The sequence below is a fragment of the Ascaphus truei genome, unplaced genomic scaffold (assembly GCF_040206685.1).
Source record: "Ascaphus truei isolate aAscTru1 unplaced genomic scaffold, aAscTru1.hap1 HAP1_SCAFFOLD_2544, whole genome shotgun sequence".
In the NCBI taxonomy this organism is placed as follows: Eukaryota; Metazoa; Chordata; class Amphibia; order Anura; family Ascaphidae; genus Ascaphus; species Ascaphus truei.
Window position 1 is genome coordinate 26,730 of NW_027455476.1, and position 9,583 is coordinate 36,312.

The 9,583-nt window shown below is 66.1% G+C and overlaps 1 long non-coding RNA gene across 1 annotated transcript in view; it reads right to left on the reverse strand.

Moving 5' to 3' along the window:
- The window catches only part of LOC142481341 (uncharacterized), a 31,815-nt gene extending 23,718 nt beyond the window's left edge, over positions 1–8,097 (reverse strand). Inside the window, exon 1 of the long non-coding RNA XR_012795751.1 lies at positions 7,972–8,097. This is a non-coding gene — a long non-coding RNA (uncharacterized LOC142481341). The remainder of the gene's footprint in view (positions 1–7,971) is intronic.
- Between the last annotated feature and the right edge of the window lie 1,486 nt (positions 8,098–9,583).

The window sequence follows — 9,583 nt, forward strand, 5'->3', positions numbered from 1 at the left end:
CTGTCAGCGGGGGGAGGTTCAGTGGTCGGGCTCAGACTGTCAGCGGGGGAGGTTCAGTGGTCGGGCTCAGACTGTCAGCGGGGGGAGGTCCAGTGGTCGGGCTCAGACTGTCAGCGGGGGAGGTTCAGTGGTCGGGCTCAGACTGTCAGCGGTGGGGTTCAGTGGTCGGGTTCAGACTGTCAGCGGGGGGAGGTTCAGTGGTCGGGCTCAGACTGTCAGCGGGGGGAGGTTCAGTGGTCGGGCTCAGACTGTCAACGGGGGGGTTCAGTGGTCGGGTTCAGACTGTCAGCGGGGGAGGTTCAGTGGTCGGGCTCAGACTGTCAGCGGGGGAGGTTCAGTGGTCGGGCTCAGACTGTCAGCGGGGGAGGTTCAGTGGTCGGCTCAGACTGTCAGCGGGGGGAGGTTCAGACTGTCAGCGGGGGGAGGTTCAGACTGTCAGCGGGGGGAGGTTCAGACTGTCAGCGGGGGGAGGTTCAGACTGTCAGCGGGGGGAGGTTCAGACTGTCAGCGGGGGAGGTTCAGACTGTCAGCGGGGGGAGGTTCAGACTGTCAGCAGGGGGAGGTTCAGACTGTCAGCGGGGGAGGTTCAGACTGTCAGCGGGGGGAGGTTCAGACTGTCAGCGGGGGGAGGTTCAGACTGTCAGCGGGGGGAGGTTCAGACTGTCAGCGGGGGGAGGGTCAGACTGTCAGCGGGGGGTTCAGTGACCGGGCTCAGACTGTCAGCGGGGGGGGGGGGGGGGGGCTAAGTGGTCGGGCTCAGACTGTCAGCGGGGGGAGGCTCAGACTGTCAGCGGGGGGAGGTTCAGTGGTCGGGCTCAGACTGTCAGCGGGGGGAGGTTCAGTGGTCGGGCTCAGACTGTCAGCGGGGGGAGGTTCAGACTGTCAGCGGGGGGAGGTTCAGACTGTCAGCGGGGGAGGTTCAGACTGTCAGCGGGGGGAGGTTCAGATTGTCAGCGGGGGGAGGTTCAGACTGTCAGCGGGGGGAGGTTCAGACTGTCAGCGGGGGGAGGTTCAGACTGTCAGCGGGGGGAGGTTCAGACTGTCAGCGGGGGGAGGTTCAGACTGTCAGCGGGGGGAGGTTCAGACTGTCAGCGGGGGAGGTTCAGACTGTCAGCGGGGGAGGTTCAGACTGTCAGCGGGGGGAGGTTCAGACTGTCAGCGGGGGGAGGTTCAGACTGTCAGCGGGGGAGGTTCAGACTGTCAGCGGGGGGAGGTTCAGACTGTCAGCGGGGGAGGTTCAGACTGTCAGCGGGGGGAGGTTCAGACTGTCAGCGGGGGGGTTCAGTGGCCGGGCTCAGACTGTCAGCGGGGGGAGGTTCAGCGGGGGGAGGCTCAGACTGTCAGCGGGGGGAGGTTCAGTGGTCGGGCTCAGACTGTCAGCGGGGGGAGGTTCAGACTGTCAGCGGGGGGAGGTTCAGACTGTCAGCGGGGGGAGGTTCAGACTGTCAGCGGGGGGAGGTTCAGACTGTCAGCGGGGGGAGGTTCAGACTGTCAGCGGGGGGAGGTTCAGACTGTCAGCGGGGGGAGGTTCAGACTGTCAGCGGGGGGAGGTTCAGACTGTCAGCGGGGGAGGTTCAGACTGTCAGCGGGGGGAGGTTCAGTGGCCGGGCTCAGACTGTCAGCGGGGGGGGGGCTAAGTGGTCGGGCTCAGACTGTCAGTGGGGGGAGGCTCAGACTGTCAGCGGGGGGAGGCTCAGTGGTCGGGCTCAGACTGTCAGCAGGGGAGGTTCAGTGGTCGGGCTCAGACTGTCAGCGGGGGGAAGTTCAGTGGTCGGGCTCAGACTGTCAGCGGGGGGTTCAGTGGTCGGGCTCAGACTGTCAGCGGGGGAGGTTCAGTGGTCGGGCTCAGACTGTCAGCGGGGGGTTCAGTGGTCGGGCTCAGACTGTCAGCGGGGGGAGGTTCAGTGGTCGGGCTCAGACTGTCAGCGGGGGGGTTCAGTGGTCGGGTTCAGACTGTCAGCGGGGGGAGGTTCAGTGGTCGGGCTCAGACTGTCAGCGGGGGGAGGTTCAGAATGTCAGCGGGGGGAGGTTCAGACTGTCAGCGGGGGAGGTTCAGACTGTCAGCGGGGGGAGGTTCAGACTGTCAGCGGGGGAGGTTCAGACTGTCAGCGGGGGAGGTTCAGACTGTCAGCGGGGGGAGGTTCAGACTGTCAGCGGGGGGAGGTTCAGACTGTCAGCGGGGGGAGGTTCAGACTGTCAGCGGGGGGAGGTTCAGACTGTCAGCGGGGGAGGTTCAGACTGTCAGCGGGGGAGGTTCAGACTGTCAGCGGGGGGAGGTTCAGACTGTCAGCGGGGGGAGGTTCAGACTGTCAGCGGGGGGAGGTTCAGACTGTCAGCGGGGGGAGGTTCAGACTGTCAGCGGGGGGAGGTTCAGACTGTCAGCGGGGGAGGTTCAGACTGTCAGCGGGGGGAGGTTCAGACTGTCAGCGGGGGGAGGTTCAGACTGTCAGCGGGGGGTTCAGTGGCCGGGCTCAGACTGTCAGCGGGGGGGGCTAAGTGGTCGGGCTCAGACTGTCAGCGGGGGGAGGTTCAGCGGGGGAGGCTCAGACTGTCAGCGGGGGGAGGTTCAGTGGTCGGGCTCAGACTGTCAGCGGGGGAGGTTCAGACTGTCAGCGGGGGGAGGTTCAGACTGTCAGCGGGGGAGGTTCAGACTGTCAGCGGGGGGAGGTTCAGACTGTCAGCGGGGGGAGGTTCAGACTGTCAGCGGGGGGAGGTTCAGACTGTCAGCGGGGGGAGGTTCAGACTGTCAGCGGGGGGAGGGTCAGACTGTCAGCGGGGGGGTTCAGTGGCCGGGCTCAGACTGTCAGCACGGGGGGGGGGGCTAAGTGGTCGGGCTCAGACTGTCAGCGGGGGGAGGCTCAGACTGTCAGCGGGGGAGGTTCAGTGGTCGGGCTCAGACTGTCAGCGGGGGGAGGTTCAGTGGTCGGGCTCAGACTGTCAGCGGGGGGAGGTTCAGTGGTCGGGCTCAGACTGTCAGCGGGGGGAGGTTCAGTGGTCGGGCTCAGACTGTCAGCGGGGGGAGGTTCAGTGGTCGGGCTCAGACTGTCAGCGGGGGGAGGTCCAGTGGTCGGGCTCAGACTGTCAGCGGGGGGAGGTTCAGTGGTCGGGCTCAGACTGTCAGCGGTGGGGTTCAGTGGTCGGGTTCAGACTGTCAGCGGGGGGAGGTTCAGTGGTCGGGCTCAGACTGTCAACGGGGGGTTCAGTGGTCGGGTTCAGACTGTCAGCTGGGGGAGGTTCAGTGGTGGTCGGGCTCAGACTGTCAGCGGGGGGAGGTTCAGTGGTCGGGCTCAGACTGTCAGCGGGGGAGGTTCAGTGGTCGGGCTCAGACTGTCAGCGGGGGGAGGTTCAGTGGTCGGGCTCAGACTGTCAGCGGGGGAGGTTCAGACTGTCAGCGGGGGGAGGTTCAGACTGTCAGCGGGGGGAGGTTCAGACTGTCAGCGGGGGGAGGTTCAGACTGTCAGCGGGGGAGGTTCAGACTGTCAGCGGGGGGAGGTTCAGACTGTCAGCGGGGGAGGTTCAGACTGTCAGCGGGGGGAGGTTCAGACTGTCAGCGGGGGAGGGTCAGACTGTCAGCGGGGAGGGTCAGACTGTCAGCGGGGGGGTTCAGTGGCCGGGCTCAGACTGTCAGCGGGGGGGGGGGGGGCTAAGTGGTCGGGCTCAGACTGTCAGCGGGGGGAGGTTCAGTGGTCGGGCTCAGACTGTCAGCGGGGGGAGGTTCAGTGGTCGGGCTCAGACTGTCAGCGGGGGGAGGTTCAGTGGTCGGGCTCAGACTGTCAGCGGGGGGAGGTTCAGACTGTCAGCGGGGGAGGTTCAGACTGTCAGCGGGGGAGGTTCAGACTGTCAGCGGGGGGAGGTTCAGACTGTCAGCGGGGGGAGGTTCAGACTGTCAGCGGGGGAGGTTCAGACTGTCAGCGGGGGAGGTTCAGACTGTCAGCGGGGGGAGGTTCAGACTGTCAGCGGGGGAGGTTCAGACTGTCAGCGGGGGGAGGTTCAGACTGTCAGCGGGGGGAGGTTCAGACTGTCAGCGGGGGAGGTTCAGACTGTCAGCGGGGGGAGGTTCAGACTGTCAGCGGGGGAGGTTCAGACTGTCAGCGGGGGAGGTTCAGACTGTCAGCGGGGGGTTCAGTGGCCGGGCTCAGACTGTCAGCGGGGGGGCTAAGTGGTCGGGCTCAGACTGTCAGCGGGGGAGGTTCAGCGGGGGGAGGCTCAGACTGTCAGCGGGGGGAGGTTCAGTGGTCGGGCTCAGACTGTCAGCGGGGGGAGGTTCAGACTGTCAGCGGGGGAGGTTCAGACTGTCAGCGGGGGAGGTTCAGACTGTCAGCGGGGGGAGGTCAGACTGTCAGCGGGGGGAGGTTCAGACTGTCAGCGGGGGAGGTTCAGACTGTCAGCGGGGGGAGGTTCAGACTGTCAGCGGGGGAGGTTCAGACTGTCAGCGGGGGAGGGTCAGACTGTCAGCGGGGGGGTTCAGTGGCCGGGCTCAGACTGTCAGCACGGGGGGGGGGCTAAGTGGTCGGGCTCAGACTGTCAGCGGGGGGAGGCTCAGACTGTCAGCGGGGGAGGTTCAGTGGTCGGGCTCAGACTGTCAGCGGGGGAGGTTCAGTGGTCGGGCTCAGACTGTCAGCGGGGGAGGTTCAGTGGTCGGGCTCAGACTGTCAGCGGGGGGAGGTTCAGTGGTCGGGCTCAGACTGTCAGCGGGGGAGGTTCAGTGGTCGGGCTCAGACTGTCAGCGGGGGAGGTCCAGTGGTCGGGCTCAGACTGTCAGCGGGGGGAGGTTCAGTGGTCGGCTCAGACTGTCAGCGGTGGGGTTCAGTGGTCGGGTTCAGACTGTCAGCGGGGGGAGGTTCAGTGGTCGGGCTGGGGGAGGTTCAGTGGTCGGGCTCAGACTGTCAGCGGTGGGGTTCAGTGGTCGGGTTCAGACTGTCAGCGGGGGGAGGTTCAGTGGTCGGGCTCAGACTGTCAACGGGGGGGTTCAGTGGTCGGGTTCAGACTGTCAGCTGGGGGAGGTTCAGTGGTCGGGCTCAGACTGTCAGCGGGGGGAGGTTCAGTGGTCGGGCTCAGACTGTCAGCGGGGGGAGGTTCAGTGGTCGGGCTCAGACTGTCAGCGGGGGGAGGTTCAGTGGTCGGGCTCAGACTGTCAGCGGGGGGAGGTTCAGACTGTCAGCGGGGGGAGGTTCAGACTGTCAGCGGGGGGAGGTTCAGACTGTCAGCGGGGGGAGGTTCAGACTGTCAGCGGGGGGAGGTTCAGACTGTCAGCGGGGGGAGGTTCAGACTGTCAGCGGGGGGAGGTTCAGACTGTCAGCGGGGGGAGGTTCAGACTGTCAGCGGGGGGAGGGTCAGACTGTCAGCGGGGGGAGGGTCAGACTGTCAGCGGGGGGGTTCAGTGGCCGGGCTCAGACTGTCAGCGGGGGGGGGGGGGCTAAGTGGTCGGGCTCAGACTGTCAGCGGGGGGAGGTTCAGTGGTCGGGCTCAGACTGTCAGCGGGGGGAGGTTCAGTGGTCGGGCTCAGACTGTCAGCGGGGGGAGGTTCAGTGGTCGGGCTCAGACTGTCAGCGGGGGGAGGTTCAGACTGTCAGCGGGGGGAGGTTCAGACTGTCAGCGGGGGGAGGTTCAGACTGTCAGCGGGGGGAGGTTCAGACTGTCAGCGGGGGGAGGTTCAGACTGTCAGCGGGGGGAGGTTCAGACTGTCAGCGGGGGGAGGTTCAGACTGTCAGCGGGGGGAGGTTCAGACTGTCAGCGGGGGGGTTCAGTGGCCGGGCTCAGACTGTCAGCGGGGGGGGCTAAGTGGTCGGGCTCAGACTGTCAGCGGGGGGAGGTTCAGCGGGGGGAGGCTCAGACTGTCAGCGGGGGGAGGTTCAGTGGTCGGGCTCAGACTGTCAGCGGGGGGAGGTTCAGTGGTCGGGCTCAGACTGTCAGCGGGGGGAGGTTCAGATTGTCAGCGGGGGGAGGTTCAGATTGTCAGCGGGGGGAGGTTCAGACTGTCAGCGGGGGGAGGTTCAGTGGTCGGGCTCAGACTGTCAGCGGGGGGAGGTTCAGACTGTCAGCGGGGGGAGGTTCAGACTGTCAGCGGGGGGAGGTTCAGACTGTCAGCGGGGGGAGGTTCAGACTGTCAGCGGGGGGAGGTTCAGACTGTCAGCGGGGGGAGGTTCAGACTGTCAGCGGGGGGAGGTTCAGACTGTCAGCGGGGGGAGGTTCAGACTGTCAGCGGGGGGAGGTTCAGACTGTCAGCGGGGGGAGGTTCAGACTGTCAGCGGGGGGAGGTTCAGACTGTCAGCGGGGGGGAGGTTCAGACTGTCAGCGGGGGGAGGTTCAGTGGCCGGGCTCAGACTGTCAGCGGGGGGGGGCTAAGTGGTCGGGCTCAGACTGTCAGCGGGGGGAGGCTCAGACTGTCAGCGGGGGGAGGCTCAGTGGTCGGGCTCAGACTGTCAGCGGGGGGAGGTTCAGTGGTCGGGCTCAGACTGTCAGCGGGGGGAGGTTCAGTGGTCGGGCTCAGACTGTCAGCGGGGGGAAGTTCAGTGGTCGGGCTCAGACTGTCAGCGGGGGGGTTCAGTGGTCGGGCTCAGACTGTCAGCGGGGGGAGGTTCAGTGGTCGGGCTCAGACTGTCAGCGCAGCGGGGGGAGGTTCAGTGGTCGGGCTCAGACTGTCAGCGGGGGGGTTCAGTGGTCGGGCTCAGACTGTCAGCGGGGGGAGGCTCAGTGGTCGGGCTCAGACTGTCAGCGGGGGGAGGTTCAGTGGTCGGGTTCAGACTGTCAGCGGGGGGAGTTTCAGTGGTCGGGCTCAGACTGTCAGCGGGGGGAGGTTCAGACTGTCAGCGGGGGGAGGTTCAGACTGTCAGCGGGGGAGGTTCAGACTGTCAGCGGGGGGAGGTTCAGACTGTCAGCGGGGGGAGGTTCAGACTGTCAGCGGGGGGAGGTTCAGACTGTCAGCGGGGGGAGGTTCAGACTGTCAGCGGGGGGAGGTTCAGACTGTCAGCGGGGGGAGGTTCAGACTGTCAGCGGGGGGAGGTTCAGACTGTCAGCGGGGGAGGTAGAGGGAGGTTCAGACTGTCAGCGGGGGGAGGTTCAGACTGTCAGCGGGGGGAGGGTCAGACTGTCAGCGGGGGGAGGGTCAGACTGTCAGCGGGGGGAGGGTCAGACTGTCAGCGGGGGGGTTCAGTGACCGGGCTCAGACTGTCAGCGGGGGGAGGGGGGCTAAGTGGTCGGGCTCAGACTGTCAGCGGGGGGAGGTTCAGACTGTCAGCGGGGGGAGGTTCAGACTGTCAGCGGGGGGGAGGTTCAGACTGTCAGCGGGGGGAGGTTCAGACTGTCAGCGGGGGGAGGTTCAGACTGTCAGCGGGGGGTTCAGTGGCCGGGCTCAGACTGTCAGCGGGGGGGGCTAAGTGGTCGGGCTCAGACTGTCAGCGGGGGGAGGTTCAGTGGTCAGGCTCAGACTGTCAGCGGGGGGAGGTTCAGTGGTCGGGCTCAGACTGTCAGCGGGGGGAGGTTCAGTGGTCGGGCTCAGACTGTCAGCGGGGGGAGGTTCAGTGGTCGGGCTCAGACTGTCAGCGGGGGGAGGTTCAGTGGTCGGGCTCAGACTGTCAGCGGGGGGAGGCTCAGTGGTCGGGCTCAGACTGTCAGCGGGGGGAGGTTCAGTGGTCGGGCTCAGACTGTCAGCGGGGGGAGGTTCAGGCCGGCAGAGTCTGGTGGCCAGAGGTCAGGCTGGAAGGTAGCTGGGGGTCTGGCTCAGGGACAAGCTGTCGAAGGTCAGAGGTCAGTCAGGCCGTCCAGGGAGAGCGAGGGGTCGAGGGGTCGGTAGATGCCAGCGGGAGGGAGGGGCTCAGAGGTCAGAGGTCAGACAAGCTAGAGGGGAACCCGAGGCCAGGCATGGCCAATGGCTGATGGGGGGCTGAGGGGTCAAAGGGGTAGAGGGGGGGGGGTCAGTGGTCAGGATTAAGCCAGGAGGGGGGCAAGGGGGAGGTCAGAGGTCAGGCTTACCTCAGATGCCCCCACTTTTGCTACCTCGTCCAGGTAAATGTCTATAAGATGGAGCTGGACCCCGCGGGGCGTGTCCCCACGTAGGACCTCCTGCACCAACAGGGCCAGGAACTCCCCCACCAGGCTGAGGGCGAGACACGCCCGTTATATACAGAGAGGGAGGGGGGGGGGAGAGAAAGGGGGGGCGGAAGGAGAGAAGGGGGGAAGGGGAAGGAGAGAAAGGGGGGCGGAAGGAGAGAAGGGGGGAGGGAAGGGGGAAGGAGAGAAAGGGGGGCGGAAGGAGAGAAGGGGGGAGGGGAAGGAGAGAAAGCAGGAGGGGGGGGGGGGAAGTGGAGAAAGCAGGAGGGGGGGGGGGAAGTGGAGAAAGCAGGAGGGGGGGGGAGTGGAGAAAGCAGGAGGGGGGGGAAGTGGAGAAAGCAGGAGGGGGGGGAAGTGGAGAAAGCAGGAGGGGGGGGGAAGTGGAGAAAGCAGGAGGGGGGGGGAAGTGGAGGAAAGCAGGAGGGGGGGAAGTGGAGAAAGCAGGAGGGGGGAAGTGGAGAAAGCAGGAGGGGGGGGGGGAAGGAGAGAAAGGAGGGAGGGGGGGGGAAGGAGAGAAAGGAGGGAGGGGGGGAAGGAGAGAAAGGGGAGAGGGAAGGAGAGAAAGGGGAGAGGGAAGGAGAGAAAGGGGAGAGGGAAGGAGAGAAGGGGGAGGGGGCGCGGAAGGAGAGAAAGGGGGGGGGGAGTGGAGAAAGCAGGAGGGGGGGCGGAAGGAGAGAAAGGGGGGGGGAAGTGGAGAAAGCAGGAGGGGGAGGGGGGCGGAAGGAGAGAAAGGGGGGGAAGTGGAGAAAGCAGGAGGGGGGGGAAAGTGGAGAAAGCAGGAGGGGGAGGGGGGCAGAAGGAGAGAAAGGGGGGGAAGTGGAGAAAGCAGGAGGGGGGGAAAGTGGAGGAAAGCGGGGGGGGGAGGGGAAGTGGAGAAAGCAGGGGGGGGAAGTGGAGAAAGCAGGGGGGGGGGGAAGTGGAGAAAGCAGGGGGGGGGGGAAGTGGAGAAAGCAGGGGGGGGGAAGTGAGAAAGCAGGGGGGGGGGAAGTGGAGATAGCAGGGGGGGGGGGAAGTGGAGAAAGCGGGGGGGGGAGGGGGGCAGAAGGAGAGAAAGGGGGGGGGAAGTGGAGAAAGCAGGAGGGGGGGAAAGTGGAGAAAGCGGGGGGGAGGGAAGTGGAGAAAGCAGGGGGGAAGTGGAGAAAGCAGGGGGGGGGGGGAAGTGGAGAAAGCAGGGGGGGGGGGAAGTGAGAAAGCAGGGGGGGGGAAGTGGAGAAAGCAGGGGGGGGGGGAAGTGGAGAAAGCGGGGGGGGGGAAGTGGAGAAAGCAGGGGGGGGGGGAAAGTGGAGAAAGCAGGGGGGGGAAGTGGAGAAAGCAGGGGGGGGGAAGTGGAGAAAGCAGGGGGGGGGGAAGTGGAGAAAAGCAGGGGGGGGGGGGGGAAGTGGAGAAAGCAGGGGGGGGGGGGAAGTGGAGAAAGCAGGGGGGGGGGGAAGTGGAGAAGAGCAGGGGGGGGGGGAAGTGGAGAAAGCAGGGGGGGGGGGAAGTGGAGAAAGCAGGGGGGGGGGGAAGTGGAGAAAGCAGGGGGGGGGGAAGTGGA